This window comes from Schistocerca cancellata, chromosome 10 (genome assembly GCF_023864275.1).
Source record: "Schistocerca cancellata isolate TAMUIC-IGC-003103 chromosome 10, iqSchCanc2.1, whole genome shotgun sequence".
In the NCBI taxonomy this organism is placed as follows: domain Eukaryota; kingdom Metazoa; phylum Arthropoda; class Insecta; order Orthoptera; family Acrididae; genus Schistocerca; species Schistocerca cancellata.
The window spans coordinates 116,376,155-116,400,562 of NC_064635.1; the positions used below are offsets into that span (position 1 = coordinate 116,376,155).

Below are 24,408 nucleotides of genomic sequence, written 5' to 3' on the forward strand. Positions count from 1 at the left end.
GGTATTCGTGACAATGACAGTCTCCTTTAAATATTCTTATGTACCATGTACAACCTATCAAATGATATCTAATTGTGGTTGTAGTTCACGGCAAAATATGTGAATGAGTGCTTGTGAGGTGCGAAATTATAACCACCTTTCAATCTCATCATTCTAGAAGGCAGAACGGTTCAGCACAAGTATGGAGGATGATGAGTAGGAGGAAGAGGACGAGAAGGAGATTAGTGTTTAATGTCCTGACGACAAAGAGGTCATTAGAGAAAGAGCACTAGCTCGGATTAGGGAAGGGTGGCGAAGGACTTCGGCTGTATCCTTTCAAAGGGACCACTCCAGCATTTGCCTGAAGTAACTTTAGAGAAATCACGGAGCATCCATCCTTGGACACCATGTGCATCCCTTCGTGCATTCTGTTTTTACTCGGCACGGTGGCATCTACCAGGAGGACAATGCAGAGTGTCACACAGATTTCAGTGTACATACATGAATCGAAGGGCACCATGATGAATTTATACTCCCTGACCACCAAACTATCCGGATTTAACCCCAATACAGAATCTGTGGGACGTCCTCGATCGGACTGTTTGTGCCATGGAGCCTCAACCGAGAAACCTAACGCAGCTGGCCACACCACTGGAGTTAGATGGCTGCACACCCTGTCGGTATCTTCCAGAACCTGATTGTCTCTCGTCCTGGATGTCTCATAGCGGTTCGCGTTTCAAAAGGTAGTTCTACATCTACATCTACATTTATACTCCGCAAGCCACCCAACGGTGTGTGGCGGAGGGCACTTTACGTGCCACTGTCATTACCTCCCTTTCCTGTTCCAGTCGAGTATGGTTCGCGGGAAGAACGACTGTCTGAAAGCCTCCGTGCGCGCTCTAATCTATCTAATTTTACATTCGTGATCTCCTCGGGAGGTATAACTAGGGGGAAGCAATATATTCCATACCTCATCCAGAATCGCACCCTCTCGAAACCTGGCGTGCAAGCTACACCGCGATGCAGAGCGCCTCTCTTGCAGAGTCTGCCACTTGAGTTTGTTAAACATCTCCGTAACGCTATCACGGTTACCAAATAACCCTGTGACGAAACGCGCCGCTCTCCTTTGGTTCTACTCTATCTCCTCCGTCAACCCGATCTGGTACGGATCCCACACTGATGAGCAATACTCAAGTATAGGTCGAACGAGTGTTTTGTAAGCCACCTCCTTTGTTGATGGACTACATTTTCTAAGGACTCTCCCAATGAATCTCAACCTGCTACCCGCCTTACCAACAATTAATTTTATATGATCATTCCACTTCAAATCGTTCCGCCCGCATACTCCCAGTTGCTCAGGCTTCTGGCAGGTGGTCACATTTATTTGATTGTACAATGTATAATGATGTCTATGCGGTGACCCATCTGCCTCCATTCTGGCCAACTCTTTTATTTATGTTTGCTGATGTACGTAGCATGTTGTTCTTGTTGTTGTTGTTGTTGTTGTTGTTGTTGTCTTCAGTCCTGAGACTAGTTTGATGCAGCTCTCCATGCTAGTCTATCCTGTGCAAGCTTCTTCATCTCACAGTACCTACTGCAGCCTACATCCTTCTGAATCTGCTTAGTGTATTCATCTCTAGATCTCCCTCTAAGATTTTTACCCTCCACGCTGCCTTCCAGTACTAAATTGGTGATCCCTTGATGCCTCAGAATATGCCCTACCAACCGATCCCTTCTTCTAGTCAAGTTGTGCCACAAACTTCTCCTCAATCCTATTCAATACCTCCTCATTAGTTATGTGATCTACCCATCTAATCTTCGGCATTCTTCTGTAGCACCACATTTCGAAAGCTTCTATTCTCTTTTTGTCTAAACTATTTATCGTCCACGTTTCACTTCCATACATGGCTACACTCCATACAAATACTTTGAGAAACGACTTCCTGACACTTAAATCTATACTCGATGTTAACAAATTTCTCTTCTTCAGAAACGTTTTCCTAGCCATTGCCAGTCTACATTTTATATATCCTCTCTACTTCGACCATTATTAGTTAGTTTGCTCCCCAAATAGCAAAATTCCTTTACTACTTTAAGTGTCTCATTTCCTAATCTAATTCCCTCAGCATCACCCGACTTAATTCGACTACATTCCATTATCGTCGTTTTGCTTTTGTTGATGTTCATCTTATACCTTCCTTTCAAGACACTGTCCATTCCGTTCAACTGCTCTTCCAAGTTCTTTGCTGTCTCTGACAGAATTACAATGTCATCGGATAACCTCAAAGTTTTTATTTCTTCTCCATGGATTTTAATACCTACTCCGAACTTTTCTTTTGTTTCCTTTACTGCTTGCTCAATATACAGATTCAATAACATCGGGGATAGGCTACAACCCTGTCTCACTCCCTTCCCAACCACTGCTTCCCTTTCATGTCCAAAAAAAAATGGCTCTGAGCACTGTGGGACTTAACATCTATGGTCATCAGTCCCCTAGAACTTAGAACTACTTAAACCTAAGGACAGCACACAACACCCAGCCATCACGAGGCAGAGAAAATCCCTGACCCCGCCGGGAATCGAACCCGTGAACCCGGGCGTGGGAAGCGAGAACGCTACCGCACGACTACGAGATGCGGGCCCTTTCATGTCCCTCGACTCTTACAACTGCCATCTGGTTCAACATTGTCAAAAGCTTTCTCTATGTCTACAAATGCTAGAAACGTAGGTTTGCCTTAATCTAGTTGCTAAGATAAGTCGTAGGGTCAGTATTGCCTCACGTGTGCCAACATTTCTACGGAATCCAAACTGACCTTTCCCGAGGTCGGCTTCTACCAGTTTTTCCATTCGTCTGTAAAGAATTCGCGTTAGTATTTTGCAGCTGTGACTTATTAAACTGATAGTTCGGTAATTTTCACATCTGTCAATACCTGCTTTCTTTGCGATTGGAATTATTATAGTCTTCTTGAAGTCTGAGGGTATTTCGCCTGTGTGATACATCTTGCTCACCAGATGGTAGAGTTTTGTCAGGACTGGCTCTCCCAAGGCTGTCAGTAGTTCTAATGGAATGTTGTCTACTCCGGGGGCCTTGTTTCGACTCAAGTCTTTCAGTGCTCTGTCAAACTCTTCACGCAGTATCATATCTCCCATTTCATCTTCATCTACATCCTCTTCCATTTCCATAATATTGTCCTCAAGAACATCGCCCCTGTATAGACCTTCTGTATACTCCTTCCACCTTTCTGCTTTCCCTTCTTTGCTTAGAACTGGCTTTTCATCTGAGCTCTTGATATTCATGCAAGTGGTTCTCTTTTCTCCAAAGGTCTCTTTAATTTTCCTGTAGGCAGTATCCATCTTACCCCTCGTGAGATAAGCCTTTACATCCTTACATTTGTCCTCTAGCCATCCCTGCTTAGCCATTTTGCACTGCCTGTCGATATCATTTTTGAGACGTTTGTATTCCTTTTTGCCTGCTTCATTTACGGCATTTTTATATTTTCTCCTTTCATCAATTAATTTCAATATTTCTTCTGTTACCCAAGGGTTTCTACTAGCCCTCGTCTTTTTACCTATTTGATCCTCTGCTGCCGTCACTATTTCATCCCTCAAAGCTACCCATTCTTCTTCTATTGTATTTCTTTCCCTCGTTCCTGTCTATTGTTCCCTTATGCTCTCCATGAAACTCTGTACAACCTATGGCTCTTTCAGTTTACCCACGTCCCATCTCCTCAATTTTCCACCTTTTTGCAGTTTCTTCAGTTTTAATCTACAGTTCATAACCAATAGAGTGTGGTCAGAGTCCACATCTGCCCCTGGAAATGTCTTACAATTTCAAACCTGGTTCCTAAATCTCTGTCTTACCATTATATAATCTATCTGAAGCCTTCTAGTACCTCCAGAGTTCTTCCATGTATACAAACTTCTTTCATGACTCTTGAACCAAGTGTTAGCTATGATTAAGTTATGCTCTGTGCAGAATTCTAACAGACGGCTTCCTCTTTCATTTCTTAGCCCCAATCCATATTCACCTTCTATGTTTCCTTCTCTTCCTTTTCCTACTGTCGAATTTCAGTCACCTATGACTATTAAATTTTCGTCTCCCTTCACTACCTGAATAATTTCTTTTATCTCATCATACATTTCATCAATTTCTTCATCATCTTCAGAGCTAGTTGGCATATAAACTTGTACTACAGTAGTAGGCGTGGGCTTCGTGTCTATCTTGGCCACGATAATGCGTTCACTATGCTGTTTGTAGTAGCTTACGCGCACTCCTATTATTAAAGCTACTCCTGCATTACCCCTATTTGATTTTGTATTTATAACCCGGTATTCACCTGACCAGAAGTCTTGTTCCTCCTGCCACCGAACTTCACTAAATCCCACTACATCTAACTTTAACCTATCCATTTCCCTTCTTAAATTTTCTAACCTACCTGCCTGATTAAGGGATCTGACATTCCACGCTCCGATCCGCAGGACGCCAGTTTTCTTTCTCCTGATAACGACGTCCTCCTGATTAGTCCCCGCCCGGAGATCCGAATGGGGGACTATTTTACCTCCGGAATATTTTACCCAAGAGGACGCCGTCATCATTTAATCATACAGTAAAGCTGCATGCCCTCGGGAAAAATTACGGCTGTAGTTTCCCCTTGCTTTCAGCCGTTCGCAGTACTACAACAGCAATGCCGTTTTGGTTAGTGTTACAAGGCCAGATCAGTCAATCATCCAGACTGTTGCCCCTGTAACTACTGAAAAGGTTTCTGCCCCTCTTCAGCAACCACACGTTTGTCTGGCCTCTCAACAGGTACCCCTCCGTTGTGGTTGCATCTACGGTACGGCTATCTATATCGTGGAGGCACGCAAGCCTCCACACCAACGGCAAGGTCCATGGTTCATGGGGGGGGGGGGGGGGGTACGTAGCATACGCTTTGTTTTCAAGTTTATTCTAATGTAAATTGCTGTAATGGTTAAAACACTGCTACATACAAACAGTCTTAAGATCTGACGCCTAACGCAGTAGTAACCACAGATTTAAATGCTAATTGAATCGACACCCTAGCTGCAAACAGGCGTTGATATACAACGTTGGGGACTTGTTGAAAATGTGTCCCCCACCGGGACTCGAACCCGGCATCTCCTGCTTACATGGCAGTCGCTCTATCCATGTGAGCCACCGAGGGCACAGAGGACAGTGCGCCTGCAGGGACATATCCCTGCAGTGGTGTGGACATGTTGGAAATATGGGTCTCACAGCAGGAACACTATCTCTGTGCCCTCGGTGGCTCAGATGGATAGAGCGACTGCCATGTAAGCAGGAGATCCCGGGTTCGAGTCCCGGTCAGGGCACACATTTTCAATATGTCCCCAATGTTGTGTATCAACGCATGTTTGCAGGTAGGGTGTCGATTTATTTATCATTTCATTCTAGAGAAGCTGCACGGTCATCAATGGTATCTTTTCTTTCGAGAACAGATACTACCTTCATATATAACCTTAGATTTCTCGCAGATGATACAGTTATGTATAATGAAGTACTACCTGAAAAAAGCTGTCAGATTTTGATAAGATTTGAAAGTTGTGCCAAGACTGTCAACTAGCTTATAGCCAGTAAAGCCCCGTTTTCTTAAAGAATCGAACTCGCATGTATCAAACAACTGCAAACTTCCAATTGCTACACAAATAATTTACTGTGTTAAATATCAGAAGTTAGCATGTGAGCGAGATAAAGTTTACAAAAGCTCTAGAATTGTGTTTTAAGTTTGTTCCAGGTCGCTAAGTGCTCTTGTTATTGTCAACCATTCGTTGAGTATAGTGTGGGTATTTAGCGCTCCAGTTCACGCAGTAGCTATTTTTGTACAGATCTCGGTGTTTGTGACGTCATATCTCCTGAACTACGCGCCGTACTGTTATATACGGGGTGGCGCACGAAATTTGTTACCATTTTGTTTTTGAATATAAACTTTATTGTCAATACAATCTGAAAGGAACATATATTACAATGAAGAGCCGTCCATGGAGATTTGTTCTAACTCAGCACATGCTCAATATGTCCACCATTTCGTTTCCTAACTTCCTTCAGACGAACACTGAAGTTAGTTATTACCCTACAGCACATGTCTTCCGTAATTTCACTGCAAGCTTCACGAATAAGTCTTCTGAGCTCCATTAAATCACGTGGACGTTTCGGGAAAATTTTTTCCTTTAGGTACCCCCAAAGAAAAAAGTCACATGGGTTGAGGTCTGGACTATTGGGGGGCCAATTTTGTCCGTCATTGAAACCTGAGTGAAATGATCCGCATGTCGAAATGCTCGTGTAGAAACTCCAACACAGTGTTTGCAGTATGTGGCCTTGCTCCATCTTGCATGAACCACTACGTGTTGAAGGGCAAGGCAGTAGCAAGAAGCTGTGGAATGAAGCTATTGCGAAGCATGCTCAAATAACGCTCGCTGTTCTGTTTCTTCAAAGAAAAAGGGTCCAATAAGTCCGTGACTGGAAATTTCTGCCCACGCTGTAATCCTCGGAGCATAATGTTGTCGATCATGAAGCACTTGTGGGTTTTCAGTGGCCCAAAAGTGTACATTTTGTATGTTAACCTCACCGTCTAAATGAAAATGCACTTCGTCTGAAAACCAAACGTTGCTGAGAGTTGCTGAGAGTTCCACCGCCCACTAAGCAAACAGTAGTCTCTGCTGCTTGCGATCTTCAGTGAGCTTCCGTGCACAGGTCATCTTGTATGGGTACATATGGAGGTCACTTTTAAGAATGCGTTTAACGGATCGTCTGGATAGTCCCAGTTGCACTGCTGCCTTTCTACACGATTTCACGGGACTTCTCTGTACAGCAGCTCGTATCTCTTCAATATTCTCCGGCGAACAAACAGGCTTAGGCCGAGGTCGCTTCGCTTCCAATACTGTTCATTCCTGTACAAATTTATAGTACAACCTGTGGATGGTCTTCTTGCAAGGGACCCATCGTGTGTTAAACTGTTGTCGAAAACGCCTCTGAGTCACAACAAGGCTTTTCGTTTCATGAAAAAGTAACACAATTGCCGATCGTTGCTGTGTCGTCGGTCTTCCATTGTCGGCCATTGCTGCTTACTAGTCTCCTAGTGGCAGTATCGTGAATACTGCTGTACTGGTACTGCTGTAGAAATCCCAGCGGGATATCTAATGTGCATCGTAAATTGTGAAAGAAACAATTGGTAACACATTTCGTGCGCCACCCTGTAGTTTTGCCGATAGATTCAGTGCTATCTGCGGATACTTCTGCAAAATGTGTTGCAAATAGAGTTAGTAGTAAAGAAGTAATAAATTAAAACGTCGCGGTTAATGCGGGAGTTTCACTACACTAACAGCGAAAATGTAGTAAGCAATAAATTTTTTTCCATTTTATCATTTTGTGGTGGGTGTCAGCGACAAAGGGTTTCGTAATGGTTTGATGTTATGTGAAAAGATTCTCAAATATTGGATGAATACAGTCTTTTCTGTGGGTGAAATCTGAGATCCTCGTGTTAAGATGCGATAACGCGAACGACGTGACACGCGCAGCAGAACAGCCTGACGCTTAGCGAATCCTTTCAAACTAGTAGGAACTACATTTCTCACTCTACCTACTTTACAACGCTCCATTGCCACACTTTGCCTCGTGGTGCCAGGTATCGCTGTGAGTTACTCTGTCTCAAGTTTATAACTACCACAAGTTTCCAACTATAACAGTCGTCCTACTGTGTTAAAAATTTAGCACAGGGTTATACCTCGTAGCGAGCGGATTATGTCAGCATTGCCAGTTTTTAAATACATTATACAGGGTGCGTCAAAAAAATGTATACACACTTTGAAGCATCATAGAAAATTTATTTGGCGTTCTACAATGTTAAATTTCGGGAAATTGAAAGCTTAAAGTCCAATTGGAAAAACAAATGTATTTTGCAAATGTGATTAATGTTCAAACTGGTGGCCTTAGCATCAATACATTTCTGAGTACGAGTCATCACTGATTCCGTACATCGTACCAAAATGTCAAATGAGATTTCTGCGCACACTGCCTGAACCTCATTCCAAAGTGTGTCCAGATTACGTGGTTTACGTTTTTAGACCTCATCTTTTACTGTGCCCCATAAGAAGAAATCCAGCGGCGTCAGGTCTGGAGAGCGTGCAGGAAACTCGATTGGTCCCCTCCGTCCTATCCACTTGCCTGGCACATTGTGATCCAGGTATGCTCGTCCCTATGATAGTTCGGCGGGGCGCCATCTTATTGGAAATAAAACTCATCATTACCGTATAATGCACGAATGGCAGAGAATATGGAGTCAGCAAGCATTGTTAGGTACGTTTCTCCAGTAACAGTACCTTCAAAGCAGATAGGCCCAATGAGTCCCCTTGCAGACAAACCACACCGCACATTTACACCAGGCAAATCCACAGCCTTTTCAACTGTAATGTGAGAATTACCTTCAGCCCAGTACACACAGTTGTGCCTATTGACAGTTCCACTGAGTTTGAATTGGACTTCATCCGACCAAAGTATGCTACCCATAAATCCCGGTTCACGTCTCACCACCTCCTGAACCGAACGCTGAAACAGTTCCAAGATCGGAGTTGTGGAATCATCACTTGTAGCTGTACGAGGTCGCCCTGATCGACCTTTATGCACATCACACACTGTTCCACGAATTTCGAATTTGTCTCGTAGAAGTGTAATTGTTAACCTTGAAGGTGGTTCTGTACGATACTCACTTCTCCACTGTCTTCGAACTGCAGCTACATTCTCAAACTTCCAGTACAACTTAATTATCTGCTTCCACGCTTCAAAGCTCAAACGCAGTCCGCCATGTTGCAGTTACTTACTTACCACTGCTGCCACCTGTTGAAGAAACATAACATTACTTTCTCACAGATATTTAACCTTGTAGAACGGGAAATAAATTGTCTATGACAGTTCAAAGTGTGTATACATTTTTTTGACGCACCCTGTATATACTTATACTGAACCTCAAATCTTCGTTGCCCCTGCAAGCTGCTGGATAGGCAATATGGAACTGAAATCGAGTGTTCTGAACCGGGTTAGCCGTTTAGTACGAGTAATATACACTATGTGATCAAACGTATCTGGACACCTGGCTGAAAATGACTTATGTTCGTGGCGCCCTCCATCGGTAATGCTGGAATGCAGTATGGTGTTGGCCCACCCTTAGCCTTGATGATGACAGCTTCCACTCTCGCAGGCATACATTAAATCAGATGCTGCCAGGGGGCTCACAGTTCTTCTCCCTGTCCCCTCCCTCCCTCCCTATCCCCAGTCCTTCCCTGTTGCCACTTCATTCCCCTCTCTTGGTGTTCTGATTTATGTCGACCTGGCTATTCCCCTGGTTTCCTCTATTGGATGCAAGTTTGTTCCTTTTGCCTGTTTTTCCCCCTTTTGGCGTTTCGGTCCCCACTTGTGGTTCGACATCCATTCCAAAACTTCCTGTCTTTAATGTGATCCATATGGGAAAGAACTCCCTCCGTAGCATCCACGTTGTGGATTCCTCTCCCCCCTCCCCACTGTAGCCCCCTTCCAACCTGCCAGGTCACCAGTACGTGTAGCTAGTCTGTGTCGTGAGGCTGTTATGTACTCATATGGCTGAGCCCCCTGACACCATAGGGATCACAGTATTGATACCTGAGCTGTTCCCTCCCCGTGTATGCCAAGGGGTGGTTGCTTGTCTTCTTGGAGCATTGGAACTCCCGGCAATGGCTGCCGTACCAGACTGCCCTTGCTGTGGCTGGGTGGCACCCATGGGGAGAGCCACTGGTCGGAGTGGGTGGTATCAGGGCAGATGCTTGGCACATGAAGCGTATCAAGCTGCAAAAACCCTTCCCTGGCTACCCCATGGGAGGAGGGCCAGGCTTGCTGTCTTTGGATGAAACCGTTTCCCCGTTACCTCGTCTGTACTAGGACAGATGGGGACACTTTGACCGCCACAAAGCCACTGTTTTTCGTGGAAAATATTGAGGACAAGTTTGGTGAGTGGAGTTTATTAGTAAGATGCAGTCGGGCTCCCTGTTGATCAAAGTTTCTTCTGCCACCCAGTCCACAGCTCTTCGTGCCTGTGATCGTCTTGGCAACGTCCCCACGTCTATCGCTCCTCACCAATCTCTGAATATGGTCCAGGGCATCATTTTTCATAGGGACCTCATCCTGGAAACTGATGAGGAACTCCGGGCTAATCTGGAGTGGCGTGATGTTCATTTTGTTCTAAGTGTGCAGAAGGGTCGTACAGACAACTGTACCAGTACTGACACCTTCATTCTGACTTTAGAGCGAGATACCTTCCCAGAGAAGGTCAAGGTTACGTGCTACAGATGTGACGTCAAGCTGCACATCCCTCCACCTATGCAGTGCTATCGTTACTTGCATTTTGGGCATATGTCTTTCCACTGTACGGCGGACCCTTTGCGTGGTGACTGTGGTCACCCAGTCCATGAGGGACGCCCTTGTGCTCCGCCGCCTGTGTGTGTGTCAAATGTGCTGACCGCCACTCCCATCGCTCGCCAGATTGCCCCCTTCTTCAGCATCTGTTGGTAATCAGACTCCCTCCCAGGAACTCTCTCCCTGGTGTCTCTCAGGCCAGATGACTGTTACCACCACTTGGCCACGAGGCGCACCATCTGGAGGTGTCAACTCCCCTCTCGCAACCTGACGTCTTATTTATGGATGTCACCCCATCCTTGTTGGTGACAGCTACTGACAAATTGACCTGACCTCCTCCTCGGCTCTTTCATGCCTACCTTGGCCTCATGCCACACGATCATCCAGTGGAAATGCAATGGATACTATCGTCACCTACCGGAAATGCAATGTCTTGTCTCTTAGTCTACATTCTGTCTTGTTCTCCGAGAAACGCATTTCCGCGATGACCACTCTCCAGCTTTATGTGGTTATTGGGCGTTCTGTTGGAATCGTGCTGGCTCTGGGATGGCATCTGGTGGGGTCTGCACTCTGGTTCGCTCCAATGTCCTTAGTGACTGGATCCCCCTACGTACCACCTTGGAAGTGATAGCAGTGCAAACGACTCTGGCACTCACCCTTTGCAATGTCTACCTCCCTCCAGGTCGACCACTTACCTGTGTTGCACTACCTACCTTAATCCAACAACTCCCGCCCCCGTTTCTCGTCCTTTGGGATTTCAATGCCCACCATCCACTGTGGGAGAGTGTCACTTCAATAGGTCGGGGTATCCTAATCAACCAACTTCTCACGGACTTTGATTTGTGTCTTCTCAACGATGGTACCCCTACCCATTTCAGTGCTGCACATGGCACCTTCTCTGCTATCAGTATCACGATCTCTTACCCTGGCCTTGTGGCTTCCCTACAAAGGTCATCCCATGATGACCTTTGTGACAGTGATCACTTCCCAGTGACTTTGTCGTTCCCCTGCTGCCACCAGGCAGACAGGCCCCTACACTGGTTCCCCAGGGCCAATTGGCCTTTCTACATGTCCGCTGTCTGCTTTGACACCTCCCTCTCGAATACCATTGATGTAGCTGTGCAAGGCATCTCTGCCACTCTTCATGCTGCTGGCGCTGCTGTCCCCCTATCTACAGGGCTCCCTCGTCATAAGCCAGTACTGTGGTGGACCAAGGACGTCACCATCGCTGTCCAGGACCGCCGACGGGCGCTGCAGCGATTTAAGTGACATTCCTCCAAGACCAACCTCCTCGCTTTTAAGTGTCTCCTAGCTAAGGCTCCTTACCTTATTAAGTGGAGTGCTGGGAGCGCTATGTTTCCTCTCAGGGGACGTATGCCTCTTTCTCACAGGTTTGGTCCACCAGCAACAGTCAACTGTTGAGGGTCTGAACCTCCAAGGACCTTGTGCACTGATCTATTGGTCCTCGTGAAACACTTAGCAACACACTTTGTGGTGACATCGTCGTCTGCTTCCTACCCTCCTACTTTTCTCGAGCACAAACTTAGAGTTGAACAGACCCCCCTCCATTTCATCCCTCACCACGTTTAGCCTTATAATGCACCTTTTGCTGAATGGGAATTGATGCCGGCTCTTAGCTCTTCACGAGACACAGCCACAGGGTCAGATTCCATACATAATCAGATGATTCAACACTTGGACGTTCCCCAGAGGCAACAGCTCCTCAGGGTCTTCAATCACATCTGGCTCACGGGTGCTTTACTGTCACAATGGTGAGACAGTATAGTTACCCCGTCCTTAAGCCCAGGAGAAACCCAACGTCTCTCGACAACTGCCAACCCATTAGCTTTACGAATGTGCTTTTTAAACTGCTCGAAAGGATGGTCAACTCCAGATTATATTGGGCACTCGATTCTCGGGGCCTTTTGTCACCATATCAGTGTGGCTTCTGGGCAGAGTGATTTCCAACTGACCATTTACTCCAATTGGAATCCGCCATCCGACAGCCTATACTCACTACCAGCACCTTGTTGCAGATTTCTTTGACCTGCATAAGGCGTATGACATGGCTTGGCGCCATCACATTTTAGTTACCCTCCATAGCTGGGGACCCTTTCTGATTTTTATCCACAATTTTTTATCTTACCGGCTCTTCCGGGTTGGCACTTCACTCAGCACCTCTCAGATTCAGGAGAATGGTATCCCACTGGGTTCTGTGCTAAGTGCCACACTCTTCCTCATTGCCATAAATGAACTTTTGCCCTCTGTTGGGCCTCTGGTTACCCCTGCGTTGTGCCACACTCTTCCTCATTGCCATAAATGAGCTTTTGCCCTCTGTTGGGCCTCTGGTCACCCCTGCGTTGTACGTTGACGATTTTTGCATCTGGTGCAGCTCCCACTCGGTGGCATCTGCTGAGCACCAGCTCCAAGGCGCCATCCGATGGGCCTCTGCGTGAGCCACCGCCCATGGCTTCCAGTTTTCCCCCTCCAAAACGCGGGTTATGCGTTTTTGTCGTCGACCCACAGTACGTCCTCAACCAGAACTTTATTTAGGCAACCAGCTCCTCGATGTTGTAGTGCAGTCCCGTTTCATGGGCCTTATTTTTTATAATAAGCTGACATGGCTGCTCCACATATGCCAACTAAAGACTACATGCTTACAGAAGCTTAGTGCTCTCCACCTCCTGGCCCACACATCTTGAGGTGCAGACCATTCCACTCTTCTCTATCTTTACCGTGCTCTGGTCTTGTACAGATTCATTTAAGTTAGTCATGTTTATGGCTCAGCAGCTCCTTCCACTGTGAAACTCCTTGTCCCTGTCCATCATTGTGGGGTGCCTCTGGGTACTGGTGCCTTTTGCACTAGTCCTGTTGATAATCTCCTCACAGAAGCAGGGATTCCCCCTCTACACCTCCGATGGAGCCAACTCCTTGTTTCTTATGGAGTCACCATTCGCCAATTCCCTGACCATCCTGTGTATCCTGTGCTCTTCGCCAATGAGGGATGTCTCCCTCATAACACCCGCCCATGGGTGGAATTGCCGGCTGGCATGCATCTCACTACCCTCTGCCGGGATCTCCATCTGCACTCACTGGACTGCACCCTGTGTCTTTCCTCCAGCATACCCCCCCTTGGACGGTGCCTAGACCACGGATTAGGACCGATCTCTTTCAGGGTCCTAAGGTCTCTGTTGCTTCAATGGTTTACTAGCATCTTGTATGTGCCCTCCTTGCAGAGGTCTAGGGTGCCACCATGTTTTACACTTTCACGTCTCCTACTGGCTTTGAGCACCATTTGTTGCCAGGATCATGTAGTGTATTTACGGCAGAGCTTCTGGCCATTCACAGGGCCCTCCTTTTTGTTTCTCAGGCCTCCCTCCATAGTGTTTCAATTTGTTCCGACTCCATGAGCGGCATGCAAGCTATCGATCGATGCTACTCTCGTTACCCCTTGGTCTCTGCCATCCATGACCTTCTCTCTGCAGCCAGCCGGTGTGGCCGAGCGGTTCTAGGCACTTCAGTCTGGAACCGCGCGACTGCTACGGTCGCAGGTTCGAATCTTGCCTTGGGCATGGATGTGTGTGATGTCCTTAGGTTAGTTAGGTTTAAGTAGTTCTAAGTCTAGGGGACTGATGACCTAATATGTTCAGTCCCATAGTGGTCAGAACCATCTGAACCGTCTCTCTGCCCTTGAGCCTGCCGCCTGTTCAGTGGTCTTTCTCTGGGTCCCAAGTCATGTGGAAATCCCAGGGAATGAATTGGCTGACCGTTTGGCTAGAGAAGCAGATAAGTACCCCCATTTCCTTTCACGATTCCGGCTGCGGATATGCGGATCTACGTCAAATCTCTCTTTGCCCAATAGTGGTAAGCCATCTGGAGCGGTACTACTCATAGTAATAAACTCTACACAATCAAGGAGTCTACTGCAGTTTGGGGCACTTCTCTCCGCCCCTCTCGGAAGGAGTCACTGTTTTATGTCGTTTACACATTGGCCATACCCGGCTCACCCATTGTTTCCTCCTACGTAATGACACACCCCCACAATGTGGTTGGGGCGCCAGACTGACGATATCTCACATATTAGTGGCATGTCGCCTTCTTTCGACCCTTTGTGCTAAGTATAGTCTTCCTGCTTCCTTAAATTTAATATTAGCAGACGATCCACGGATAGTTGACCTGGTCCTGCAGTCTTCACGATCTGTGACCCCATAACCGCCCCTCTTTTCTTCAGTTTTTAGATTTGGTCTCACCATTTATGCTTTTACTATGTGTTTTTAATGTTCATTCTTTTATAATTTGATTCCTCTGACTGACTCTTGCCACTTTTAGCAGACCTCCTTTCTTGTGTAACCCACTTTGGAATCACGGGACTGATGACCTCGCCGTTTGGTCCCATACTCTCTCAATGAATGAATCAATCAGGTGCTGGAAGGTTTCTTCGGGAATGGCAGCCCATTCTTCACGGAGTGCTGCATTGAGGAGAGGTATCGATGTCGGTCAGTGAGGCTCAGCACGAAGTAGGCGTTCCAAAACATACCAAAGGTGTTTTATAGGATTAGGTCGGGACTATGTGTGCAGGTCAGTCGATTACAGGGATGTTACTGTCGTGTAACCACTCGGCCACAGGCCGTGAATAATGAACAGGTGCTCGATCGTGTTGAAATATGCAATCGCCATCCCGAATTGCTCTTCAACAGTGGGAAGCAAGAAAGTGCTTAAAATATCAATGTAGGCCTGTGCTATGATAGTACCACGCAAAACAACAAGGGGTGCAAGCCCCCTCCATGAAAAACACAACCGCACCATAACACCATCGCCTCCGACTTTCACTGATGGCACTACACACGTTGGCAGATGACGTTCACTGGGCATTCCCATACCCACATCCTGCCATCGGATCGCCACATTGTGTACCGTGATTCGTCACTCCACACAACGTTTTTCACTGTTCAGTCGTCCAATGTTTGCGCTCCTTACACCAAGCGAGACGTCGTTTGGCTTTTACCGGCTTCTAATGACTACTGAGGTCGCTGATATGGATTACCTGGCAGTAGGTGGTAGCACAATGCACCTAATATGAAAGACGTATGTTTTGGGGGGTGTCTGGATACTTTTGATCACATAGTGTAGATGTTCATAAATGCAAAAATTGTTGACTTCACAGAACACAAAAAAGATAGTATCCTATGAAGATAACATAAGTGAGTCACAATTGAAATCAGTTAACTCTTACAAATACCTGGGGATAACAATTTGTTTTGATTAGAGGTGGAATGTTGACGTGCGCTGAGTCGTATGTAAAACTGTGGCAAACTTCTGATTGGTAGGATATTGGGGAATTGCAATCAGTCTACCAGGGAGACTGCTTACAACACACTCGTGTAAACCAGCCTAGAGTACAGCTCAAGTGTGTCTGACCCGTCCAAACAGATGTATCACAGAAAGGGAAAGGCTTGTACCTTAGGACGGTTTTTATATTTTTACTTTTGTATGCTATATAATTTATAAGAAATTTGAAAATTTACCCCATCGCAGGCAACAATTTTAGGTCATGTTGAACGAACAGCAGTTTAGACTAGCTCCAGTAATCCCATCATTACTCACCAATGAAGACTTCTGTGATACTTGTCACAAGGAAAAACCTACGGTTTCACCTTTGGATAGTGGTGTTTCTACCTTGGAACACGATAATATTTTTCAATTCCTTAGTTTTATAATGAAAAAATTCGATTGAAATTAGGTAGTATACCCTTTTTTATTAGGTCCAAATACAAAAGTTATTTTGTCTTAAAACAAGAGATGGTGGGAATGAATGAAGGTTACGACGCACCACTGCACTTGATAGTTCCTTCATTATATTTCTGTGATTAATAGTGCTGATGTTCACAACATTAGGGAATATAAAATGCGTCCTTTGCTTCCTTAAGAACTTCACAGCTACATCTTGTTCTGTATTTTCCAAAATTGTTCCAGCATAGTAAACGTGAGATCTGTCACTGACGTCAAATTCGACTAAGACCCAACCGCCTTGAGAACAAGAAAGTGTTCCTTTTTCAGATGGAAAGAAGGATGAGAAATGATCTTCTTCAGCAGAGGAATCAAATACACTACCTCCAGAGATACCGCCAAACTCAGGAACTTCTTCTTCTTTTTCATCATCATCATCATCACCATCATCATCAGAGCAAGGAGAAGACAAAGATTAAAACTACTTTGCCCCTTTAGTGGATTCTTTCTTCGGACAAAATTTGGTGTAACAGTGACAATCACATATGTTCCAGGTTTCCTTCCTTCAACAGACGTATTCTTGGGTGGTGTTCTTGCGAATGGACAGATGTGTTCTGGAGTAAAAGAGGCAGATGGGTACAATGAAGAACTGCTTGCAAAAGGCATTTCTGTTCTGATTTCTTCACTGTTATTTTTATTTGTGGTGGAGTATTTGGTGAATGGGTTTCACCAGCTCCTCCAGTATATGGCCTGTTTGTCATTTACGCAGGTAATAATTCATTGTCTCCAAACACTTCTTCATTGAGTGACCAGATGCCAGTAACCCAGAAACCACCCGTTACATTGTTTGGATTGAAAGTGAGAGGAAATGCCCTGTCCACTAGTGCAGAAATATCATAAATAGATATTGTCTTTCGAAAGTTTCTGGGGGTCCAGTCATTGCATGCATTATTACAATGCGTCTTCATGGGGCCAAAGACAGTCCTGTCCAACAGCTGTAGTTTGTGGCTTGTATGGGGAGGGAAAGTCAAAATGATGAGGCTTTATCTTTGCCAGATTTATTGCTTCCAGTGATAGATTACTTTCATGCTTGTCCATAATTAGCAATACTTCACCATCCGGAGAGGGTTTCACTGTTGTTGTTGTTGTTGTGGTCTTCAGTCCAGAGACTGGTTTGATGCAGCTCTCCATGCTACTCTATCCTGTGCAAGCTTCTTCATCTCCCAGTACCTACTACCTACATCCTTCTGAATCTGTTTAGTGTATTCATCTCTTGGTCTCCCTCTTCGATATTTACCCTCCAAGCTGCCCTCCAATACTGAATTGGTGATCCCTTGATGCCTCAGAACATGTCCTATCAACCGATCCCTTCTTCTAGTCAAGTTGTGCCACATATTTCACTTCTCTCCAATTATATTTAATACCTCCTCATTAGTTATGTGATCTACCCATCTAATCTTCAGCATCCTGCTGTAGCACCACATTTCGAAAGCTTCTATTCTTTTTTTGTCTAAACTATTTATCGTCCACGTTTCACTTCCATACATGGCTACACTCCATACAAATACTTTCAGAAACGACTTCCTGACACTTAAATCTATACTCGATGTTAACAAATTTCTCTTCTTCAGAAACGTTTTCCTTGCCATTGCCATTCTGCATTTTATATCCTCTCTATTTCGACCATGATCAGTTATTTTGCTCCCCAAATAGCAAAACTCATGCACTATTTTAAGCATCTCATTTCCTAATCTAATTCCCACAGCATCACCCGACTTAATTCGACTACATTCCAATATCCTCATTTTGCTTTTGTTGATGTTCATCTTATATCCTACTTTCAAGACACTGTCCATTCCGTTCAACTGCTCTTCCAGGTCCTGTGCTGTCTCTGACAGAATTACAATGTCATCGGCGAACCTCAAAGTTTTTATTTCTTCTCCATGGATTTTAATTCCTTCTCCGAATTTTTCTTTTGTTTCCTTTACTGCTTGCTCAATATACAGATTCAATAACATTGGGGATAGGCTACAACCCTGTCTCACTCCCTTCCCAACCACTGCTTCCCTTTCATGCCCCTCGACTCTTATAACTGCCATCTGGTTTCTGTACAAATTGTAAATAGTCTTTCGCTCCCTGTGTTTTACCCCTGCCACCTTCAGAATTTGAAAGAGAGTATTCCAGTCAACATTGTCAAAAGCTTTCTCTATGTCTACAAATGCTAGAACCGTAGGTTTGCCTTTTCTTAATCTAGTTTCTAAGATGGGTCGTAGGGTCAGTATTGCCTCACATGTTCCCATATTTCTACGGAATCCAAACTGATCTTCCCCTAGGTCGGCTTCTATCAGTTTTTCCATTCGTCTGTAAAGAATTCGAGTTAGTATTTTGCAGCTGTGACTTATTAAACTGATAGTCCGGTAATTTTCACATCTGTCAACGCCTGGTTTCTTTAGGATTGGAATTATTATATTCTTCAAGTCTGAGGGTATTTCGCCTGTCTGATAGATCTTGCTCGCCAGATGGTAGAGTTCTGTCAGGAGTGGCTCTCCCAAGAACGTCAGTAGTTCTAGTGGAATGTTGTCTACTCCCAGGGCCTTGTTTCGGCTCAGGTCTTTCACTGCTCTGTCAAACTCTTCACGCAGTATCATATCTCCCATATCATCTTCATCTAAATCCTCTTCCATTTCCATAATATTGTCCTCAAGAACATCGCCCTGTATAGACCTTCTATATACTCCTTCCACCTTTCTGCTTTCCCTTTTTGCTTAGAACTGGGTTTCTTTCTGATCTCTTGATATTCGTGCAAGTGGTTCTCTTTTCTCCAAAGGTGTCTTTAATTTTCCTGTAGGCAATATCTATCTTACCCCTAGAGATATGCGCCTCTACATCCTTACATTTGTCAGGGTTTCACTATTGAAATGAAATGTTTCAGAAATTTCACCAAAAGTTCAGCATTGAATCAACCACTAGAAGCAGCCATACCAAGAGTGCCAGGTGGTGCATTGTTTAACATGTGATCCTTGTAACGAACCCTGGGAAATATGATGGAATAAATGTTCCTGCAGCTCTCTCACTAGCAGTCATTGTAAGGTTACTTCGTCGTTTCAGTGAAGTAGCTGCTCCAATCTGTTTGGCTTTTATTTCTCCAATTACACGCAATTGTTTGTGTACCGTAGAATACCCTGATTCATCAAGGTTTCACACTTTTTGAGGTTGTAGACCATTCCTGGAATAAAAAAATTTCAACATTGGGTTTGTTGAAAGATGCCATTCGGCCTAGAATAGTTGACTCCAGTTTTCTTAGGGAAATTCTGTTCTTGTAACCACGAACTATATAAGAAAGAAAACCAAAACAACAATACTGAAATGTGGTTGTATTAATGTTAGGCAATGCTGAGGCAATTAGATTAGGAAGCTTGACTCTAAAATTAGCAGATAGGTTTTTGCTGTTGTTGTGGTCTTCAGTCCAAATAATGGCTGGATGTAGCTTTCCATGCTAATCTATCCGGTGCGATGCTCTTCATCTCTGAATAACTACTGCAACCTACATCCGTCTCGACCTGATTATTTTGTTCATCTCTTGGTCTCCCGCTACGATTTTTACCGCCCACACTTTCCTCCTATACTAAACTGTTGATCCCTTGATTTCTCAGAATGTGTGCTACCAACCGGTCCTTTCTTCTAGTGAGGTTGTGCCACAAAATTCTTGTCTTCCAAATTCTCTTCATTACCTTCGCAGTATTCACATGATCCACCCACCAAATCTTCAGCATTCTTCTGTAACCCCACATTTCAAAGGCCTCTATTCTCTTCATGTTTTAACTGTTTATTGTCCACGTTTCACTTCCGTACAAGGCTAGACTCCATACAAATACTTTCAGAAAATACTTCCTCTCACTTAATCTATATTCGACGTTAAAAAATTTCTCTTCTTCAGAAACTCTTTTCTTGCCATTGCCCTCCTACATTTTATATCCTCTCTACTTCGCCCATCATCACTTATTTTGCTGCCCAAATAGCAAAACTCGTCTCCTATTTGAAGCGTTTCGTTTCGTAATCTGATTGCCGTAGCATCACCTCATTTAATTAGACTATATTCCACTATCCTCCTTTTGCTTTTGTTGATGTCGATCGCATTCCTCCTTTCAAGACACTGTCCATTCCGTTTTGCTGCTCTGCAAAGTCCTTTACTGTCTCTGACAGAATGGCAATGCCATCGCCAAGCCTCAAAGTTTCCATTTCTTCTTCCTGAAAAGCCACAGAAACTGGTACACTTGCCTGATATCGTTTAGGGCCTCCACGAGCACGCGGAAGTGGCGCAATACGACGTGGCATGGACTCGACTAATGTCTGAAGTAGTGCTGGAGGAAACTAACACCGTGAATCCTCCAGGGCTGTCCATAAATCCGTAAAAGTACGAGGGGGTGGAAATCTCTTCTGAACAGCACGTTGCAAGGCATCACAGATATGCTCCATAATGTTCCTGACTGGGGAATCTGGTAGCTAGCGGAAGTGTTTAAACTCAGAAGAGTGTTCTTGGAGCCAATCTGTAGCAATTCTGGACGTGTGGAGTGTCGCATTGTCCTGCTGGAATTGTCAAAGTCTGTCGGAATGCACAATGGACACGAATGGATGCAGGTGACCAGACATAATGTTACGTACGTGTCACCTGTCAAAATCGTATCTAGTCGTTTCAGGGGTCTCAGATTGCTCCAACTGCACACGACCCCCCCCCCCCCCCCCACTATTACAGAGCCTCCACCAGCTTGAACAGTCCCTTGCTGACAAACCCTCAGGGATTCATGAGGTTGTCTCCATACCCGTACACGTCCATCCTCAATATAGTTTGAAACGAGACTCATCCGACCAGGCAACATGACTCCAGTCATCAACAGACCAATGTCGGTGTTGACGAGCCCAGACGAGGCCTAAAGCTTTGTGTTGTGCAGTAATCGAGGGTACACGAGTGGACCTTTGGCTCTGAAAGCCCATATCGATGATTCTGTTGGCACACTTGTTGGTGGCCCAGCATTGAAATCTGCAGCAATTTGCGGAAGGGTTGCACTTCTGTCACGTTGAACGATTCTCTTCAGTCGTCGTTGGTCGTGTTCTTGCAGGATCGTTTTCCGGCTGCAGCGATGTCAGAGATTTGATGTTTTACCGAATTCCTGATATTCACGGTACGCGCGTGAAATGGTCGTACGGGAAAATCCCCACTTCATCGGCACCTCGGAGATGCTGTGTCCCATTGCTTGTGCGCCGACTAAACACTATGTTCAAACTCATTGAGATCTTGATAACCTGCCATTGTAGCATCAGCAACCGATCTAAGAACTGCACCAACGTTTGCTGTCTTATACAGGTTTTGCCGACCGCAGCGCGCCATATTCTCCCTGTTTACATATTTTTCTATTTAAATACGCATGTCTATACCAGTTCCTTCTGGCTACAGTGTGTAATTACCTTCCCTAACTTCTCGTTCCTTTCGTTTACTGCTTGCTCAATGTACATATTGAATAATATCGGGGTTAGGCTAGTACCTTGTCTTACTCCGTTCTCAACCACTGCTTTCCTTTCATGCCCCCTTGACTCTTATAACTACCATCTGGTTTCTATCCAAGTTGTAAATAGCCGTTCGCTCCCTGTACTTTACCCTTGCTATCTTCAGAATTTCAAAGAGAGTATCCCGGTCAACATTGTCAAAAGCTTTGTTTTGATATTTGCAGCAAAATAACCGATGATGGCAAAAGTAGAGAGGAAATAAAAGGCAAACTGGCTATAAAAAGTGAAGCATTTTTCAAAAATAGGATTTTTTTTCAGTTAATGTAAATTTAAGCGTTGGGAAGTTTTTCTGATGGTATTTGTCAGGAGTGTAGCCATGTACGGAAGTGACACATGGACAATAAACAGGTCAGACAAAAAGGGAACAGAAGTTCTTGAAATATGATGCTATAGGGGAATGCTGAAAATTAGATGGGTAGATTGAGTAACTAAAGTAAACTTACTGAATCGAACTGGCGAAATAAGAAATGTATGGCACAACCTGACTAAAAGAAGGGATGAATTTACAGGACACATTCTGAGACATCAAGGAATTAGTGGTTTGATAATGGAGGGTAGTTTTGGAGCTAAAAATTGTAGAGGAGAAGCAAGGAATGAATACAGTTAGCAGGTTCAAATGGATGTAGGTTTCAGGAGTTATACAGAGATGAACAGTCTTGTAAAAAATTGACTAGCGTGGTGAGCTGCATCAAACCAGTCTCCAGACTGACGACAGTAAAATAAGCCCTCTTTGTATTGTTAAGTGGTTGGCATACCTGATTATTAACAATAAAACCTTTCCACTTTTACAGACCTGTCTCATAAATTTTCGTTGATTTAATTATAACTCTACCCCGTTTTTTTTTCACTTTCTATCTCTTTTGTGCTTGACTGAATTTAAATACGGCACCTCTGCTTAGGAAACATTCTTAAAAAATTAGGTAATGGTTTTATAAATAATCGCCCTGTTATGAAGTCATGTTGTTGTTTTACTGTTGGAGGCTTCAAACCAAGGCAGGCTGGCTGTACGTCTCCACTCTTGGTCTCCCTCTACAATTTTTACCCCGTACACGTCCCTCCATCATCATTTAAATATGTTGTGATGCCACAGGATTCTTTTTTTCCTTTTTACCTATCCCTTCTTTTCATGAAGTTTTGCTACAGATTTCTTTTTTCCACAATATGACACAGTACACTTCATTAAGTATACAATCTACCCATCAAAGCCGGCCGATGTGACTGAGCGGTTCTAGGCGCTTCAGTCCAGAATCATGCGGCTGCTACGATCGCAGATTCGAATCCTGCCTCGGGCATGGATGTGTGTGATGTCCTTAGGTTAGTTAGGTTTACGTAGTTCTAAGTCTAGGAGACTGATAACCTCAGATGTTAAGTTCCATGGTGCTTAGAGCCATTTGAACCATTTTTTACCCATAAAATTCTCAGCATTCTTCTGTGCTAACAGCTTCCAAAATTTTGATTTGCTTCTATTTGCACTATTTACCTTATTAATTTTCTTTTTGTCCAAGGCTTCACCCAAGGCAAATACGAGGGTCGGTCAAAAAGTAATGCCTCCCATTTTTTTTCTACTTAAAGAAATTAAGTTAAGTGAAAAATTTGAATTTGGCGCCATTCCTCAAACCTTCTGCAATCCACTGCAGTAGTAACTTTCTGTGTCAACAGGTGGCAGCACAGCAGAAGTTTGTAAGATGGCCGACATCGATGTTCGTTTGAGACAGCGTTGTGTGATTGAATTCTTGAATGCAGAAGGTGAAACGCCCATACGCATTCATGAAAGACTGAAGAAGGTGTATGGTGTTGTGACAGTGGATGTCAGCACTGTTAGACGATGGGTTCGTCGTTGTAAGGAAGCTGAAGGGCAAACACCGTTGACTGACGAAAAGCGGAGCGGCAGGCCGGTGAGTGCAGTGACTCCACACAACATTCAGCAAGTTGATGACATCATTCGTGGTGACCGTCGGGTGACTGCAGATGAAGTGTGTCGCATTATTTCTCTTAGTAAAGGCAGTGTGATCACGATTATTAAACAATTGGGGTACTCAAAAGTTTGTGCACGGTGGGTTCCAAGAATGTTAACCGATCAGAATAAAGAGGCAAGGAAAACAATAGCCTCCCAACACTTGCAGCGCTTCCGTTTGGAGGGAGATGAGTTTCTGAAAAAAATTGTGACCGGGGACGAAACATGGGTGCATTTTTTTGAACCCGAATCAAAGAGGCAGTCAATGGAGTGGCGTCACACAAGCTCGCCGAGGAAGAAAAAATTCAAAACTGTGCGATCGGCAGGGAAAGTTATGGCAACAGTTTTCTGGGATACAGAGGATGTGATTCTGGTTGATTTTTTGGAGCAGGGATGCACAATAAATTCTGTTCAATACGTCACAACCCTCAACAAACTTAAAGCACGTCTTCAGCGAGTTCACCCAACAAAATCAATGGCAGATGTTCTTCTTTTGCATGACAATGCAAGACCACACACCAGTCGTCACACCTCTGACGAGATTGTCAAAATTGGATGGGAAGTTTTGCCTCATCCCCCATACAGCCCTGACCTGGCACCATCAGACTTCCATCTGTTCGGGCCACTAAAAGAAGCTCATCGTGGGATTCATTTTGAAGATGAGGAGGCCGTCAAAACATCCGTGCGTCAATGGCTTAGGAAGCAGAGCTGTGATTTTTACCGTGCTGGGATACATGCCCTTGTTCAAAGATGGACCAAAACTGTAGAGATG

At 44.6% G+C, this 24,408-nt stretch overlaps 1 protein-coding gene and 1 non-coding gene across 2 annotated transcripts in view; both read left to right on the forward strand.

Moving 5' to 3' along the window:
* Positions 1-24,408, forward strand: part of LOC126106653 (centrosomal protein of 164 kDa) — a 675,221-nt gene that overhangs the window by 287,278 nt on the left and 363,535 nt on the right. The window lies entirely within an intron of this gene.
* On the forward strand, positions 5,254-5,328 carry Trnat-ugu (transfer RNA threonine (anticodon UGU)). The gene has a single exon. It is a non-coding gene; the product is annotated as a tRNA-Thr (tRNA).